The sequence below is a fragment of the Schistocerca serialis genome, chromosome 2 (genome assembly GCF_023864345.2).
Source record: "Schistocerca serialis cubense isolate TAMUIC-IGC-003099 chromosome 2, iqSchSeri2.2, whole genome shotgun sequence".
NCBI lineage: Eukaryota > Metazoa > Arthropoda > Insecta > Orthoptera > Acrididae > Schistocerca > Schistocerca serialis.
This window is the reverse complement of record NC_064639.1, coordinates 199,991,362-200,011,715: the sequence shown is the minus strand read 5'-3', so window position 1 is coordinate 200,011,715 and position 20,354 is coordinate 199,991,362.

The window sequence follows — 20,354 nt, the reverse complement described above, 5'->3', positions numbered from 1 at the left end:
GTAAGCCACCTCCTTTGTTGATGGACTACATTTTCTAAGCACTCTCCCAATGAATCTCAACCTGGCACCCGCCTTACCAACAATTAATTTTATATGATCATTCCACTTCAAATCGTTCCGCACGCATACTCCCAGATATTTTACAGAAGTAACTGCTACCAGTGTTTGTTCCGCTATCATATAATCATACAATAAAGGATCCTTCTTTCTATGTATTCGCAATACATTACATTTGTCTGTGTCCTTGCCATGTTACTTGCCTGTTACGCTTCTGGACATATTGGATCTGGCAATCGTCAGTGCTGATAATGTTTTGGTTGATCACTGTACGTGGCGGAAATGAAAAGTTGTACTGTGCCTCGAATACGCCGGAACTTCCGTACCATTGTAGCTGTATTCCGGGAGTGAGGTGGAGGGATACGACCCCCCGTTGTTGCGAGGCAGAGGCGCGCCGGCGGCCGGCTGTGCAGGTCATCTGGAGGTATCGACCAGCGGGCAGCGGGCAGCGGCCAGTTGCCAGCCGGCAGCGCTGCCCTGATGGATGTCAGCAGGTCACGGCCCGCGGCCACGCCCACCGGCCGCCGCTGACGGATCACCGGCCGGCCACGCTCATTGGTCGCGCGCCGCCCCGCTGCTGACGGCTTGTGTGCCCCGCTCCCGAAATAACCCGCCTTAATCCGCCCTAATCTGCCCGCTAGGCACCGGCAACAGTTTCTGACACCTGTCGAGTGTACCACGGATACAGGTGTAGGCAACAGCGTCTAGTGCGTTAAGTCCTCGTGTATACATTGGGATGTACTTTTCGGATCAGACGAAATAGGAGCGGAAATTCATTACAGAGGAGACTGCGGCGAAAGAACATGAGCTGTACTGTTTGGAGAGTATTGTGAATCTACACTACTGGCCATTAAAATTGCTACACCAAGACGATGACGTGCTACAGACGCGAAATTTAACCGACAGGAAGAACATACTGTGATATGCAAATGATTACCTTTTCAGAGCATTCACACAAGGTTGGCGCCGGTGGCGACACATACTACGTGCTCACATGAGGAAACTTTCCAACCGATTTCTCATACACAAACACCAGTTGACCGGCGTTGCCTGGTGAATCTTTGTTGTGATGCCTCTTGTAAGGAGAAGAAATGCGTACCATCACGTTTCCGACTTTGATAAAGGTCGGATTGTAGCCTATCACGATTGGGTTTATCTCGCGTTGGTCGAGATCCAATGACTGTTAGCAGAATATGGAATCGGTGGGTTCAGGAGGGTAATACGGAACGCCGTGCTGGATCCCAACGGCCTCGTATCACTAGCAGTCGAGATGACAGGCATCTTATCCGCATGGCTGTAACGGATCGTGCAGCCACGTCTCGATCCCTGAGTCAACAGATGGGGACGTTTGCAAGACGACAACCGTCTGCACGAACAGTTGGACGACGTTTGCAGCAGCATGTACTATCAGCTCGTAGACCATGGCTGCGGCTACCCTTGACGCTACATCACAGGCAGGAGTGCCTGCGATGGTGTACTCAACGACGGATCTGGGTGCACGAATAGCAAAACGTCATTTTTTCAGATGAATCCAGGTTCTGTTTACAGCGTCATGGTGGTCGGTTCCGTATTTGGCGACGTCGCGGTGAACGCACATTGGAAGCGTGTATTCGTCATCGCCATAATGGCCTATCATCCGGCCTGATGGTACCGGGTGCCATTGGTTACACGTCTCGGTCACTTCTTGTTCACATTGACGGCACTTTGAACAGTGGACGTTACATTTCAGATGTGTTACGACCCGTGGCTCTACCCTTCATTCGATCCCTGCTAAACCCTACATTTCAGCAGGATAATGCACCACCGCATGTTGCAGGTCCTGCACGGGCCATTATGGATACAGAAAATGTTCGACTGCTGCCCTGGCCAGCACATTGTCCAGATCTCTCACCAACTGAAAACGTCTGGTCAATGGTGGCCGAGCAACTGGCTCGTCACAATACGCCAGTCACTACTCTTGCTGAACTGTGGTATCTTGTTGAAGCTGCATAGGCAGCTGTACCTGTACACGCCATCCAAGCTCTGTTTGACTCAATGCCCAGGCGTATCAAGGCCGTTATTACGGCCAGAGGTGGTTGTTCTGGGTACTGATTTATCGGAATCTATGCACCCAAATTGCGTGAAAATGTAATCATACGTCAGTTCTAGTATAATATATTTGTCCAATTAATACCCGTTTCCCATCTGCATTTCTTCTTGGTGTAGCAATTTTAGTGGCCAGTAGTATAGACAGTTTACTTATTTTTCTATCATCTGTCTGGTTTCCATTTGACTGCCCCTTATAGGTGGATTCACACACACACATTAACTGAAACGTAATAACTACGGACGTTTACTGCAGTACCTCAAACAAAAGCACATGGGAACAACTGCTGAAGTCTATTGCAGTCACCAGACGTCGAGCACCCGACTACCGAAATTAATGGCAAATCTGAAGCATTTACTTACAGTTATGACTTGTCTTACGTGACTGTTGCAGTCTCGAACTCACTGAAATGGCGCCGACATAGCCGACAGCTTGGCGGTGTATTGTAGTTAGCTGCCATTGTGTTTGCTGACCACGCAGATGTGGCTGGCGGGCCAGAGCGCAGTCTGGCGGGACGGCAGCTACTTGGCAGACTAGAGCCACAACAGGCCGATCAGGCACGCCCTATTAGCCGGTACACAGCTGCTATTGTGCCGGCTTTGCCTCGCAGATCCTTCCCTCTACACACACACACACACACACACACACACACACACACACACACGTAGGACGCGGCTAATTGTGGCCAAGCTGCCAGACGCGAGTTGAAGGTTTTTGTAGCTCTAGCACTTGAGCTTATCTCTCCCAGCAAACAGCCATTTTTACGCTAGAGCCGACTACTTTAGAACCCGTTCTAACTTGCGAGCCCCTAATTCAGCTGAAGCACACTGGAACTACGCGTATTTTTTTTTTAATTGATCTCGCACTGGGAACAAATTCTACACGGCCACTCAGACTCTTAACAAACATTATTATTATTAAGAATGAAAACATGGTCGAAGTAGGCTGCATCCTTTTTATTTCCCGTGAAATTGACCAATTTCAACCGTGGACAACTGTACGGAAAATAAAAAGAATACAGCGTACTTGGTCAATGTTTTCATTCTTAAAGCACTTGAAGCAAGCTACGGAATTCCACAAAAATAATTTTTTTTATTATTAACCAGCAACCCTCACCCTTATTTCCCAAACCCACAATTCTTTAAAGAAACAAACTCCCATGTCTTTCATTAAGAGTGACACTTCTTACAATTTGAAAAAAAAATTATTCAACATCTCAAAGAAAATTGTGGTTTATTTTGAAGCTTAGACATTACAGTTGTGTTCCGAATAAAATATCGTTCAAATGTCCGCCATAGGCACTTGGTGCAGGGAGTGGCAACTGACCCTTAACATAGACAAATGAAATGTATTGCGAATGCAAAGAAAGAAGGATCCTTTATTGAATGGTTATATGATAGCGGAACAAACACTGGTAGCAGTTACTTCTGTAAAATAAATGTGAGTATGCGTACGGAACGATTTGAAGTGGAATGATCATATAAAATTAATTGTTGGTAAGGCGGGTACCAGGTTGAGATTTATTGGGAGAGTGCTTAGAAAATGTAGTCCATCAACAAAGGAGGTGGCTTACAAAACACTCGTTCCACCTATACTTGAGTATTGCTCATCAGTGTGGGATCCGTACCAGGTCGGGTTGACAGAGGAGATAAAGAAGATCCAAAGAAGAGCGGCGCGTTTCGTCACAGGGTTATTTGGTAAGCGTGATAGCGTTACGGAGATGTTTAGCAAACTCAAGTGGCAGACTCTGCAAGAGAGGCGCTCTGCATCGCGGTTTAGCTTGCTGTCCAGGTTTCGAGAGTGTACGTTTCTGGATGAGGTATCGAATATATTGCTTCCCCCTACTTATACCTCCCGAGGAGATCACGAATGTAAAATTAGAGAGATTCGAGCGCGCACGGAGGCTTTCCGGCAGTCGTTCTTCCCGCGAACCGTACGTAACTGGAACAGGAAAGGGAGGTAATGACAGTGGCATATAAAGTATCCTCCGCCACACACCGTTGGGTGGCTTGCGGAGTATAAATGTAGATGTAGATGAACACATTGACACACACGATGTCCGCAATTGTTAGTAACTCAGTCTAACATTAGAGGCGTTATGTCTGCTATAGCCTGACGAATGCTCGCCTTCTAATGTTCCGAATTTTGTGACTTGTCAGCATAGACCTGGGCTATGATGTAGCCTCAAAGAAAAAAATCCATGGGTGTTAAATCATATGACCAGGGCGACCAAATCACAGATCTACGTCTTGAGATGATCTTGGCGCCAAAATTATCCCTCAGCAAATCTAACGCAGCATCAGCTGTATGGCAAATAGCATCAAGCTGCTGGAACCACCTGTTTTCAACATCTATGGCCCAAGTTCTGGCGGAAGAAATTCTCGTAACAAGGATCTGTAGCCGTTCTACTCTCATCAACTAGAAAGGAACAAGGTACGACGATGACGCTGCACCAAAACCGCTCCATGCAGTTACTTTTTCCGAATGCTATGGTACCTCGTGCACCACTTGTGAGTTCTTCTCGCTCAATAAGGGCAATTTTGCATATCGACGAAGCCACGAAGACATAAATTCGCCTCGTCTGAGAAGATGAGTTTTCCACTGAAATCGCGATTAGCTTCAAAATGCTGTACAGGTCAAACAGTGAACTCACGTCGCAGTCTGTGATTGTTTAACTTCAGCTATTGGGTGAATACAACTTTGAATGGATGCAGACCCAAACACTTTCGCAAGATTCGCCAAGTTCATGTCTCATAGAGCCGCAACCATTGAGATCGTCTTGAAACTAACACATTCCTCTCTTACTTAGTACTGGCCGTTCCTGCTGCGAAATTTTCCTCACTTCGCCCTTTAAGTTCTCTGCTTGGCGGTTTCTGGGCGTTTAGAGTGAAATTACACTCGATCTTGGCCACAGTGCCGCTTATAGCCTGAATAGAGAAACGCTGATGGTGACCCATTTCTCTGGTGAACAAACGATGAACACCCCCAACTGAGCTACCACTCTGGTAAAAAGTTTTAATTATTTTTAACCGTTCAGGAAGAGCAAATCGCTACATGACGAAACTGCAAATTGTGCTGAATGTTTCCACATCTACAAATTCACAAAGATTTATTAGAAACTGGAAATTACAATTTTAAAAGTACCACTCTCGATGAAAGACAGTTTATACAGGTAAAACAACTTCAAACGTCTAATTACTTCATAAATGAACGAATATACGAGTACCGTTTTGAAATAAAAAAAGACGTGCTAAGATATCTCAATAATTTTATTTTTACATGAAAGCCTGTACCTTAATCTACTTTTCTACATAATTTCCGTCAATATCGAGGCACTTGTCATAACGTTGTACCAGTTTTTGGATAGCCTCCTCATAGAAGTCTGCCGCCTGATTGTTAACCACTGTGTCACCACTGTTTTGACTTCGTCATCGTCTTGAAGACGCTGACCGCCCAGGTGTTTCTTCAAGTGCAGGAACAGATGGTAGTCACTGGGCGCAAGATCGGGGCTGTACGGAGGATGATCTAGAGTTTCCCGTCGAAAAGATGTGATGAGATCTTTGGTCTGATTCGGCACATGCGGACGTGCATGGTCTTGCAGCAAAACGATGCCCTTGCTCAACTTCCATGGACTGTTGCTATGATTCTGGTATGACGTAGGCCACCCATGTTTCATCGCCCATAACAATTTGGCTTAAGAAATCATCACCGTCGTTGTGGTACCGCTCAGGGGAAGTCAATGTACTGTCTAAACGTTTGGTTTTGTGCACATCCGCCAACATTTTCGGTAGCCAACGTGCGCACAACTTTCGGTAATTCAAGTGCTCGGTCACAATGACATACAAAACACTACGAGAAACAGGAAAGTCATACCGCAATGAGGAAATCGTAAAGCGTCTGCTTTTTCTCACCTTATCGTCCACTCCCTGCATCAAACTTTCATTAACGACCGAAGGACGCCCACTCCGTTGTTCATCATGCACATTTGTGCGGCCATTTTTAAATGCTCTCACCCACTTTCTTAAAATTGCATCACTCATAATGTTTTCTCCGTAAATTGCACAGATCTCACGATGAATATCGATCGCTTTTAGGCCTTTAGCACTAAGAGATCTTATAATAGCCCGTACTTCACAGTCGGCAGGACTCACGATTATCGGAGGCATCTTCAACACTCAGTACGCAATAAGTAAGAATCATACTGTAATGGCGTCAGTGCGTAGACAACAGATGTAGGTACCCAGTGCGCATGCGCAGAACGCCGACCGCAGCGCTGCGGCCGCGGTGTGGCAAAACGGTACTAACTTGAAAAACACGCCTCGTGTTAAATATTTAACTTAAACATGTAAAACCTGTAATGCGAGAGAAACTTTACAAAAGGTGTCAAATTATGTTTAAAGTTTGTTGGAAGTCTCTAAACGCTCTCATTTTTAAACAGCGGGAGATTATACACTCTGAATAATCTCTCTAATGGTGTGGGGCGTGTGCAACTGAAGTGATGTGAGACCCCTGATGCTTCTAGATACGACCCTGACAGGAGACACGTACGTAAGCATCCTATCTGACCACCTGCATCCATTCATGTCCATTGTGCATTCCGACGGACTTGGCCAATTCCAGCAGGACGATGAGACGCGCCACATGCCCAGAACTGCTACAGTGTGGCTCCAGGAACACTCTTCTGAGTTTAGACACTTCCGCTGGGCACCAAACTCCCCAGACATGAGTATTATTGAGCATATCTGGGATGCCTTGCAATGTGCTGTTCAGATCTCCACCGCCTCGTACTCTTACAGATTTATTGACAGCCCTGCAGGATTCATGGTGTCAGTTCCCTCCAGCACTACTTCAGACATTAGTCGAGTCTATGCCAAGTCGTGTTGCGGCACATCTGCGTGCTCGCGGGAGCCCTACACGATATTAGGCAGGTGTATCAGTTTCTTTGTCTCTTCAGTGTCTGTCTCACTGGGAGACGAGACGATCAGTTCCTGTTTCGTAGAACGTGGTTGGCTGCTGACGGATCTACAGCCGCATCCACTCTTGCACTTCCTCGTCCGACGTTCATGCATCTCTTTCTTCATGGTGCCAAAGGTGTAAAAATCACACAGTGAAAGATCCGGGCAGTATGGAGACAGTTGCAGTGGTTCCCAACCAAATCAGTGAAGCGTAGCCTTCGTCCGGCTGGCAGCGTGGGGATGATGCTTCCGTCCGACAGCATTCCGGCAGCCCGAGGGCAAACGGCATAGCCAATATTGAAAACACCCCACGTCTCCTCCACAAAGGGAATCCAAAGATTGCGAGCTGCCGGGGCTAGCAGTGTATTTAACACTAAATTCTTCTAGAATCTTCACATGGAAATGATGCTCTAAGCCCCCCCTTTTCTAACTCCGACTTTTGCTGTTGCACATGGATTAAGAAGAAACACGAACTGACTGTAATCGACCCTGCAAGTGGAGTAGAAAAGAGTTTGGCACCTGCAATAATTTAATTTGATATAAATTAATTTGATAAAGGAAAGTTTCATTAACGTAGTGAGAAATGAAAGGGTTGCTTTACCGATCCACAGAACGAAAGTTCTGTCCAAATAACAAAAAAAATTGTTCAAAACTGCTCTGAGCACTATGGGACTTAACATCTATGATCATCAGTCCCCTAGAACTTAGAACTACTTAAATCTAACTAACCTAAGGACATCACACAACACCCAGTCATCACGAGGCAGAGAAAATCCCTGACCCTGCCGGGAATTGAACCTGGGAACCCGGGCGCGGGAAGCGAGAACGCTACCACACGTCCAAATAACAGTTTGATTTATTATGACTAAACTCAAAATAATAAACGAAGCACATAAAACATTTGCAACACGTCAAATTGGATACTGAAATAAATGCTGTGCAGGTGAAGTTGTCCATAAACTAGATTGTGACATTTATGACCAAGTGGTATGTGGAGTCAATTCCTTGCAACTCAGATCTTAAGAGAAACACCCAACCAACCCAACATTAATTGCTGCTACATTAGTGAGAACTCAGACAATGAACACCACGTTAGAAAAGACGGGAGCAGGCGCGCTCTGCTGAGCTCTGATTGTCACATAGCAAAATTCCCTGATTTGCCGGTGCTGCAGACATACCTTGCCAAGCTGTCTTCTTAACTGCAAGGACACGATCTGGCATACCGGATGCGATGGCTGGTTGCTTCAACGTCCCGTCGCAGTGAGGACAATGTCGCGAATATAGCCCGAAACAAATTCTCCTGGTCTGCTTGTTCCAGACTAAAGAATTCCTAGCAACACAAATACCCCTCTGAGGGAGACGAAGAAGTCTCGCTACACAATCACTGACGGTACAGTGAGTGATTTTAACAAGCAAAGTCACACAATAACTCCGATACAGTGAGTAACTCCGATACAGTCAACTTTAGCCAAAACTGGACAATACGGACAACATAGGCCGCTTGTACGCAGAACGCTCAATTGCCAACTGTACTCGGAAAGTTACGTTGAAGTCGAAACTTCAGCAACTTCGTCAAACAGTTACAATTAAATGAAAGTATATTAGACAGCCAACGGAAGGCAGGCTGTCCAGAGAGCTCAGTCTTGGTAACCTACTCCGACCGAAAGGCGAGAGCCGACTCCCTCAAGAGCACCTGTATAAGCCGAACACAGAAGATTCCCGCCCCCACGACAGTGGCCGTGGTTAAACGTGCCAATCAGCAACTCGAAAACAGGCGGAAAATTCCACTCGATTGCCGAAGTACTATTATTCCACCAATGGAGATATTTGGCGCCAATTTCTGCGCCGATTTTGCTACGTCACGGAGCTATCCCCTGAGCAAGCCAATCACAGTCATCATTCTGCAGAAAACGCGGGAATTTGCCCGCCAAGACCGCCTGGGAACTCAAGTCATTCCTATGCCTCACTGGTAGCCTGTCAGAAAGTGTTTTCACTAAGTTTCTGCGAAGTAACGGAATCTCTAGCCCAGCTGCTCCGTCAGGCCCCTGTGGACGTGTCGCCCCTGCTCTTATGACAATGTCGGCGTCTGGAAACCATCCACTCGACTCCCTCACACCTGTCGGCTTAACCCTTTCAAGATCAGCAGAACCCGGATAACGAGAGACGCTGCGTGGGAAGTCCGCGTGTGAAGGAATAGCAACTTTTCACCGCATGCAATTAGAGAGGAAAATCGAATTACTCAGAGTAAGATAGAAATATGAGGGGGGGGGGGGGCTCATACCACCTCTCAAGATGTTCGCACAAGGTCCGGTAATGTCACGATGATCTTCATCTTCGACAGTAGCGGTCCTCTACTTGTCGAGCTTCTCGGGCGTGGAACCGCAATAAATGCGCAGCGCTGTGACACCTTGCAGAAACTGCGACGCGCCGTAAAGTCAAATCGTCTGGGAATGCGATAGGACGGAATCATTCTGTGGCACGATAACGCCCGCCCCCAGTGATGCTACGCTTCAGCGATTAGGTTGGGAAACGCTGCAAAATGCTCCGCACAGCCGGATTTTCACTGTGCGATTTTCACATCTCTGGCCACCTGAAGAAAGACGTGCGGGTTCAGTCAGATGAGGAAGTGCAAGAGTGGGCACGGTTGCAGATCCGTCAGCGGCCGACCGCATTCTACTCGTCTCAACGTGGGATAAATGGCTTAAGGCGTGTGGAGATTGCTTTTGAATGAAACTATTCCACAGTCCCGTTGTGACGGGTGTTTGGTTTCCATTTGACTGTCCCTTACAGCATTACCCGCACCTTTATCTCTGTCGGTGCGAGCATAATAGAAGCGAGGAATAGTATTTACATTTAATCCGTTGCGTAATAACGTAGCTCACATCTAGAAGCCACGAGGTAAGGCCGTGCGCGGAATTTCAAACAGCAGAGGCAGCCCCATTACTGGCGAAAGTCCGGCGCCTCAAAATAGTCCCGGTCCGCTGCGGGCCGCGGAAATGAGGAAACAGTCGAGACGGCGGGGCATGAATCACGCCGCGGGGAATATCGAGCGCGACCCCGAGAGGCCGGAGCCCGGAGCCCGCTGCGGCCGCGAGTGGCTCCACGTGATGCGAATAAATGCGCCCCGAGATCCGCCGCGCCGCCAGTAATTGCTGCGCAGGGACTGGCGCGCCAGTCTCGAGTGCACCGGCGCCAGCTCCGGTACAGGTTTGCCTCAGTGTTCGCCTGCCTCCAAGCTACACTTGTACTATTTTTATGAAAGCAGTTTGCTTTTATACAGTAGTCTACTACACCATATTATTCCCTACTTTTCTGGATACAAAACCGTATTTTTCAACGTAATCTCCTTCCATTGCGACTGCCTTAAGTCTCCTTACTGGGAGGCCCTAAATGCCCACGTGGTGCCAGGCTACTGGTCAACGCCTTGCTCCATCAGTGACCTCTCTATCATCCACATACTACTTCCTGCGGAGCGCATCCTTCATTGGGTCGTTTAATGCGATTCTGTCTGTTTTCATTATTCGGGAGTTGACCGTCCGCTTTTAAACTTTCTTTGCTTTTTGCGTTAAATTTGATTGGGAAACCGTAGAGATTGAACTTAACATATACATGGGTGGATATCAGAAATGAAAGGTTGCAATAGAAATGGTTCAAATGGTTCTGAGCACTACGGGACTTAACTTCTGAGGTCATCAGTCCCCTAGAACTTAGAACTACTTAAACATAACCAACCTAAGGACATCACACACATCCATGCCCGAGGCAGAATTAGAACCTGCGACCGTAGCGGTCGCGCGGTTCCAGACTGTAGTGCCTAGAACCACTCGGCCACTCCGGCCGGCGGTTGCAATAAATTTTCCATCTGTGATTATTACTTTACGTATGAAATATTCTGTTGCAGATTAATACAAATTAATTTCTTTGAATATGCCAAAATAATGATTCAAGTTTTACTTTTATTCAAGTACTAAAGCTGTTTGTGCAAGAATGAAAATATTATTGTCCGAAAAAACCTAGCAAACATTTTCACGTTGCAGTGGATTTTTGTTTAACTGGATACACCCCGACTAGCTTTGAAGCATAACACTATCTTTACTATATGAAAATGTTTTCTTGTTTTTATATTGCTAAGCTCTCATGAAAATTATCCACTTTTAAATACACTTTACTTTCAGAATTTACCACTTTTTTGAATGAAAATTTACAAAAGCTGCAGCTTGAATCCACCTGTGAATGCACAAGATAAAATCTACTATCTCTTTTTATTCTGCGTCTGGAATGCTGTGAAAAGAAACGCTTTATTATTTTCCTTCACATCTACCTGTACCCTTTTTAGGATGTGGTCGTTATTGCGATCGTATATTTAAATCTGCAGCTGCTGCAGACTGCTCGCTCGCGGCGCAGCTCCGCACCGCCAGCGATATCCAATAAAATGCTGAAATTTCTTAAATAAAATCCGTAATGTCCGGTGTGAACTTTGCAGTAATTGTGACAAACATATTTTACTAGTTAAATATATTTAACAGCCAAAATTAAAATCTTTACACACCTTTTACAATCCCAGCTACAAACGGCGTCGATCATCGACTTACGACAAATGAAGACTACGTAAGTGCCCAATGCAACGTCACGGGTTCCTCTCCCATTCAGTCCGTGCAGAAAACAAGCGATTGTATTACAATAATTCTTGTACAGTCTTTGCCATTTTTAATTACAATCGTTTCTTCTGTGGTGGTTTTCACATCCTCCGCCACAGACAGTATTTCACATTCTTTGAATAATCATTTATAATAGCAAAATTCATAATCATCTTTTCATCATCATCATCATCATCATCATTTAAGACTGATTATGCCTTTCAGCGTTCAGTCTGGAGCATAGCCCCCTAATAAAATTCCTCCATGATCCACTATTCAGTGCTAACATTGGTGCCTCTTCTGATGTTAAACCTATTACTTCAAAATCATTCTTAACCGAATCCAGGTACCTTCTCCTTGGTCTTCCCCGACTCCTCCTACCCTCTACTGCTGAACCCATGAGTCTCTTGGGTAATCTTGCTTCTCCCATGCGTGTAACATGACCCCACCATCTAAGCCTGTTCGCCCTGACTGCTACATCTATAGAGTTCATTCCCAGTTTTTCTTTGATTTCCTCATTGTGGACACCCTCCTGCCATTGTTCCCATCTACTAGTACCTGCAATCATCCTAGCTACTTTCATATCCGTAACCTCAACCTTGTTGATAAGGTAACCCGAATCCACCCAGCTTTCTCTCCCACACAACAAAGTTGGTCGAAAGATTGAACGGTGCACAGATAACTTAGTCTTGGTACTGACTTCCTTCTTGCAGAAGAGAGTAGATCGTAGCTGAGCGTTCACTGCATTAGCTTTGCTACACCTCGCTTCCAGTTCTTTCACTATGTTGCCATCCTGTGAGAATATGCATCCTAAGTACTTGAAACCGTCCACCTGTTCTAACTTTGTTCCTTCTATTTGGCGCTCAATGCGTTTATATTTCTTTCCCACTGACATTACTTTCGTTTTGGAGATGCTAATCTTCATACCATAGTCCTTACATTTCTGATCTAGCTCTGAAATATTACTTTGCAAACTTTCAATCGAATCTGCCATCACAACTAAGTCATCCGCATATGCAAGACTGCTTATTTTGTGTTTACATATCTTAATCTCACCCAGCCAGTCTATTGTTTTCAACATATGATCCATAAATAATATGAACAACAGTGGAGACAGGTTGCAGCCTTGTCTTATCCCTGAAACTACTCTGAACCATGAACTCAATTTACCGTCAACTCTAACTGCTGCCTGACTATCCATGTAAAGACCTTTAATTGCTTGCAAAAGTTTGCCTCCTATTCCATAATCTCGTAGAACAGACAGTAACTTCCTCATAGGAACCCGGTCATATGCCTTTTCTAGATCTATAAAGCATAGATACAATTCCCTGTTCCACTCATAACACTTCTCCATTATTTGCCGTAAGCTAAAGATCTGGTCCTGACAATCTCTAAGAGGCCTAAACCCACACTGATTTTCATCCAATTGGTCCTCAACTAATACTCACACTTTCCTTTCAACAATACCAGAGAAGATTTTACCTACGACGCTGATTAAAGAGATACCTCTGTAGTTGTTACAATCTTTTCTGTTTCCATGTTTAAAGATTGGTGTGATTACTGCTTTTGTCCAGTCTGATGGAACCTGTCCCGACTCCCAGGCCATTTCAGTTATCCTTTGTAGCCACTTAAGACCTGACACTCCACTGTATTTGATGAGTCCCGACTTAATTTCATCCACCCCAGCTGCTTTATTGCACTGCAATCTATTGACCATTTTCTCCACTTCCTCAAATGTGATCCTATTTCCATCATCATTCCTATTCCATTCTACCTCGAAATCTGCAACATTACTGATCGTATTTTCACCTACATTGAGCAACTCTTCAAAATATTCCCTCCATCTGCCCAAGGCATTTACAGGATTCACCAGCAGTTTTCCTGACCTGTCCAAAATACTTGTCATTTCCTTCTTACCTCCCTTTCGAAGATTGCTAATTACACTCCAGAATGGTTTTCCTCGCAAAATTAAGTGTCCTTTTGAAATTCAATTAACAGAAATACATATAAATTATTTGTTACAGTGAACATTATACATCGAAATGTTCTTTTACCTTTGACTTTGGATGCGTGCTGCCAGAGAACGTTACAGTCGGACAGATGGAAGTCGGAAGGTGCGAGGTCCGGGCAGTAGGGTGGACGAGGAAGAACTGTCCTTTTGAAGTTCTGTAAGCCCCTCCCGGATGGACAGACTTGCTCAAAATGGTTCAAAGGCTCTGAGCACTATCGGACTTAACATCTGAGGTAATAATATATAATGTCGTGTGACGAGGGCCTCCCGTCGGGTAGACCGCTCGCCTGGTGCAAGTCTTTCGATTTGACGCCACTTCCGCGTCGATGGGAATGAAATGATGATGATTAGGACAACACAACAACCAGTCCCTGAGTGGAGAAAATCTCCGACCCAGATGGGAATCGAACCCGGGCCCTTAGAATTGATAGTCTGTCGCGCTGGCCACTCAGCTACCGGGGGCGGACATCTGAGGTCATCAGTCCCCTAGGCTTAGAACTACTTAAACCTAACTAACCTAAGGACATCACACACATCCTTGCTCGAGGCAGGATTCGAACCGGCGAAGGTAGCAGCGCCTAGAACCGGTCGGCCACAGCGGACGGCGCGGAGATTTGTGTGCGAGGTATTGTGTTGTCATGGAGCAGTAGAAGTTCGTTTGCATTTGTGTGTTGAAGAACATGCTGAAATCGTTTCTTCAGTTTCCTGAGGGTAGCACGATACACTTCAGAGTTGATTGTTGCACCATGAGGGAGGACATTAAACACAATAACGCTGTCAGTGTCCCAGAAGACAGTCGGTATGATTTTACAGGCTGTTGGAGCGGCTTTGAACTTTTTCTTCTTAGCAGACATGGTGTGGCGCTACCCCGTGGATTGCTGTTTTCTTTCCCGTTCAAAGTGACGAACTCACGTTTCATCGCCTGTGACGATGTTCTCCAAAAAGACCTTTTTGCGATGATGACAGTCGCCTCGCCCAATGACTCACCGTGATTTTGTTCAATGCCAGATCTTTGTAGACGTTCTGCAAGGGCCTATAAATATCTCCGGTGTTCCGCCAAAAGAAACTCAATGACAGCTTTCTGCTTGGAACGCACCCCGTTGCAGACGCCATTTTGTAGTCTACGTATGGCGCCGGCCCCTGTCGGAACTTCATTGAACTGTAGAGGCTTAAACGGGAATATTCTATCTACATCTACATCCACACTTCGCGAGCCACCTGAAGGTGTGTGGCGGAGGGTACTTTACCGGTTCTCCCTTCTATTCCAGTCTCGTATTGTTCGTGCAAAGAAAGATTGTCGGTATGCCTCTGTGTGGGCTCGAATCTCTCTGATTTTATCCTCATGGTCTCTTCGTGAGATATACGTAGGAGGGAGCAATATACTGCTTGACTCCTCGGTGGAGGTATGTTCTCGAAAACTTCAACAAAAGCCCGTACCGAGCTACTGAGTGTCTCTCCTGCAAAGTCTTCCACTGGAGTTTATCATCTCCGTAACGCTTTCGCGATTACTAAATGATCCTGTAACGAAGCGCGCTGCTCTCCGTTGGATCTTCTCTATCTCTTCAATAAACCCCATCTGGTACGGATCCCACACTGGTGAGCAATATTCAAGCAGTGGGCGAACAAGTGTACTGTAACATACTTCCTTCTTCCTTTGATTTCGGATTGCATTTCCTTAGGATTCTTCCAATGAATCTCAGTCTGGCATCTGCTTTGCCGACGATCAACTTTATATGGTCATTCCATTTTTAATCACTCGTAATGCCTACTCCCAGCTAATTTATGGAATTAACTGTTTCCAGTTGCTGACCTGCTATATTGTAGCTAAATGATATGGGATCTTTCGTTCTATGTATTCGCAGCACATTACACTTGTCTACGGTGAGATTCAATTGCCATTCCCTGCACCATGCGTCAATTTGTTGCAGATCCTCCTGCATTTCAGTACAATTTTCTATTGTTACAACCTCTCGATATACCACAGCATCATCCGCAAAAAGCCTCAGTGAACTTCCGATGTCATTCACAAGGTCATTTACATATATTGTGAATAGCAACGGTCCTACGACACTCCCCTGCGGCACACTTGAAATCACTCTTACTTCGGAAGACTTCTCTCCATTGAGAATGACATGCTGCGTTCTGTTATCTAGGTACTCTTCAATCCAAGCACACAATCGGTCTGATAGTCCATATGGTCTTACTTTGTTTATTAAACGACTGTGGGGAACTGTATCGAACGCCTTGCGGAAGTCAAGAAACACGGTATCTACCTGGGAACCCGTGTCTATGCCCCTCTGAGTCTCGTGGACGAATAGCGCGAGCTGGGTTTCACACGATCGCCTTTTTCGAAACCCATGGTGATTCCTACAGAGTAGATTTCTAGTCTCCAGAAAAGTCATTATACTCGAACATAATACGTGTTCGAAAATTGTACAACTGACTGACGTTAGAGGTATAGGTATATAGTTCTGCAAATCTGTTCGACATCCCTTCTTGTAAACGGGGATGACCTGTGCCCTTTTCCAGTCCTTTGGAATGCTACGCTGTTCTAGAGACCTACGGTACACCATTGCAAGATCTATGATGTAACACAACAAATTCCGCATTTTTTCAGGCGAAACTGGCTGAGACAAAGAATTGTTTCGTTACTTGTTCAAGGCCCAACATAAAAACAACGACACCAATCTAAACCTTATTGTTGTATTCATCACATACTATTGATGTCAAACGTAATTACATAGCTAGCTCACACACAGCACCTCCACACCCTAGTCACAGGACCAACTACGGGTAGGTAGTGGCATCCGGTTATCACGTATTAATGTGCTACAGAACACTGTACATATTTCACTAAAATTATGTAATTTCTCTGCGAGCCCGAAAGCGCACTAAAATTACGCAGTTTCTTTCCGAATTCATGCTGGTATGCTACTAAAATGGACGACGGAAACATGACTGTAGCTTTTTCTCCGTAATAACTAGAAACCAATATCGAGTGCTGAAATATTGGTCAGCCGCACTACGATCAACTCAGAGAATGGATACAGCTCCATGTTTTCCACTGCGCATGCTATGATCTGACGTCATCCCTTCCGGCACGAGGCCCGCGAGAAGGACGGGCCGTGGCGCGTACGTCACAGCACGTCCAACTGCAGGCCTTGCGAGTGCCACAGGCTGCCTCCGGCGGGGAGCAAGTAACTGTTTCAGACGAGTTTAATAATTCTTGACTGTGAGTTTACATGCATGCAAGTAGTCGGTAGCAACGACGAAATTAAGATCTTTAGTGAGTACCTTTCCATTAAATACTGATTTCCCGTGGGCCCTGCACGGAGCCGAACGTTCGTGAATTGTGACGGACAAGGCGACTAGTGTGACGTCACAAGTTCGTTGCAAGCCCTTATACCTCGTTGACCTCGTTCCTGCGCTACGAGCACAATGTTACGCATAGCACCAGGTTCATACTTTTCTGTGGACTAAACTGAACTAAACTCCACCGGAACATGCCATGAAGACCCAACAGTACCGACCGGCCACCTTGTCATCCTCAGCCCACATGGGTCATCAGATGCGCATACGGAGGGGCATGTGGTCAGCACACTGCTCACCCGGCCGTATGTCAGTTTACGAGACCGGAGCCCCTACTTCCTAGTAATGTACCTCCGCCCGGCCGCGGTGACTGAGCGGTTCTAGGCGCTTCAGTCCGGAACCGTGCCACTGCTACGGTCGCAGATTCGAATCCTGCCTCGGGCATGGATGTGTGTGATGTCCTTAGGTTAGTTAGGTTTAAGTAATTCTAAGTTCTAGGGGACTGATGACCTCAGATGTTAAGTCCCACAGTGCTCAGAGCCACTTGAACCAATGTACCTCCTCAGTTTGCCTGACAGGGGCTGGGTGCACCCCGCTTGCCAACAGTGCTCGGCAAACCGGATGGCCAACCATCCAAGTGCTAGCCGAGCCCGACGGAACTTAACTTCGGTGGTCTGACGGGAACCGGTGTTACCACTGCAGCAAAGCCGTTGGCTTTTCATTGAAATTGCGTTAAAATTGTGTAAGCGTAGAGTATGAGGGGTATTGAAAGACCATATGCCGTAGCAGCTGTGTGGGCAAGTGGTTAGCTGCATTGTCTGGCAGTTTGTTGGCATTGGCCCTGTTCCGAATTCTGTCGCTTCCAACTTTCCTTTTTCTCCTTTTATTTTATTCCTCACAGTAGTAAATAGTTGATTATCACATTTATATATTTTTAAATAATTCTGTATATATTCTTACGGTTACGAACCTTGTAAATAAAAAGACCATGGACGGTATTTAAAAAAGTTGAATGTACCAGCAAATTTAGTACGAATGTTTTTGCCATCGCGGATGCCACAGCAATTAATATACTGCTCCCTTTCTATGCAAGGGAGGGGGGGGGGGGGGGGAGGTGAGCCGTGACATAAACAAAGTTGGATGTTCTACGAGCATTTCCATGAAGTGCAAATACATAAATACGAAAAAATTAATTTGGATTGTTTTTTAATTTAAATATTTATTATTAACAATTTGTATAAAAGATATCTGAGAAATTGTATAATATGTGATTATAAGTAAGAAGACGTCCTTTTTAACAATATAACATGTGTATTCAGCATATATTTGATGATTTTATTATATTTAAATGACACAGTATTCAAACTGAACGAAAAAAGGCCGAAACGAGATTCGAATCAGCGATTATGTCTCAAGCGCTGCCGATTTAATTTTCCATTTTTATGTACTTTACATTTCACGGAAATTCTTGTAGAACATACACATTTCTCTAAAAATTTGCATCGGCCAGGAATCGAAGTCAGACCCCACCTGCCTCCCGCTCCCCCGCCCGCCCTGCGCAGCAGGCCGAAACGAGTAGTGACTGGCGTATTGTGACGAGCCAGTTGCTCGGCCACCATTGACCAGACGTTTCCAATTGGTGAGAGATCTGGAGAATGTGCTGGCCAGGGCAGCAGTCGAACATTTTCTGTATCCAGAAAGGCCCGTACAGGACCTGCAACATGCGGTCGTACATTATCCAGATGAAATATGGGGTTTCGCAGGGATCGAATGAAGTGTAGAGCCACGGGTCGTAACACATCTCAAATGTAACGTCCACTGTTCAAAGTGCCGTCAATGCGAACAAGAGGTGACCGAGATGTGTAACCAATGGCTCCCCATACCATCACGCCGGGTGATACGCCAGTACGGCGATGACGAATACACGCTTCCAACGTGTGTTCACCGCGATGTCGCCAAACACGGATGCGACCATCATGATCCTGTAAACAGAACCTGGATTCATCCGAAAAAATGACGTTTTGCCATTCGTGCACCCAGGATCGTCGTTGAGTACACCATCGCAGGCCCTCCTTCTGTGATACAGCGTCAAGGGTAACCGCAGCCATGGTCTCCGAGGTGATAGTCCATGCTGCTGCAAACGTCGTCGAACTGTTCGTGCAGGTGGTTGTTGTCTTGTAAACCTCCCCATCTGTTGACTCAGGGATCGAGACGTGGCTGCACTATCCTTTACAGCCATGCGGATAAGATGCCTGTCATCTCGAATGCTAGTGATACGAGGCCGTTGGGATCCAGTACGGCGTTCCGTATTACCCTCCTGAGCCCACCGATTCCATATTCTGCTAACAGTCATTGGATCTCGACCAACGCGAGTAGCAATGTCGCGATACGATAAACCGCAATCGCAATAGGCTACAATCCGACCTTTATCAAAGTCGGAAACGTGATGGTACGCATTTTTCCTCCTTACACGAGGCATCACAACAACGTTTGACCAGCCAACGCCAGTCAACTGCTGTTTGTGTACGAGAAATCGGTTGGAAACTTTCCTCCTGTCAGCACGTTGTAGGTGTCGCCACCGGCGCCAATCTTGTGTGAATGCTCTGAAAAGCTAATCATTTGCATATCACAGCATCTTCTTTCTGTCGGTTAAATTTCTTGTCTGTAGCACGTCATCTTCGTGGTGTAGCAATTTTAATGGCCAGTAGTTTAGTAAGAGAGACAGGCGATAAGTTATGCAAACGGCTCCAAGTTATTTATAGGCAAGAAAAGGCTACGGAAGACTGACTGAATGTAGAAAAAGGATTTTATGAACAAACTAATTTCCCAAATTTCCACCGAGCTACAGATGGAAAGCACAGTCCGCAGCTCGTGGTCGTGCGGTAGCGTTCTCGCTTCCTACGCCCGGGTTCCCGGGTTCGATTCCCGGCGGGGTCAGGGATTTTCTCTGCCTCGTGATGACTGGGTGTTGTGTGCTGTCCCTAGGTTAGTTAGGTTTAAGTAGTTCTAAGTTCTAGGGGACTGATGACCATAGATGTTAAGTCCCATAGTGCTCAGAGCTATTTTTTGGAAAGCACAAACGATTAAAGAAACCAAAGAACCCAGGATCATTATACTACAGTCACAAAGTTGTTCAGTAGTACTTATTGGCTATTGTGATTATTGTTTTTCGATACTCGATGCAGTGACTTCCAAATATTTAAAAATATGAATTTGTGGAAACTACTGTGAACTAACAATTTAAACCTTCCATACGGAAGTCATTTATCAGGTGACACAAATGGAACATCAGTGTCATA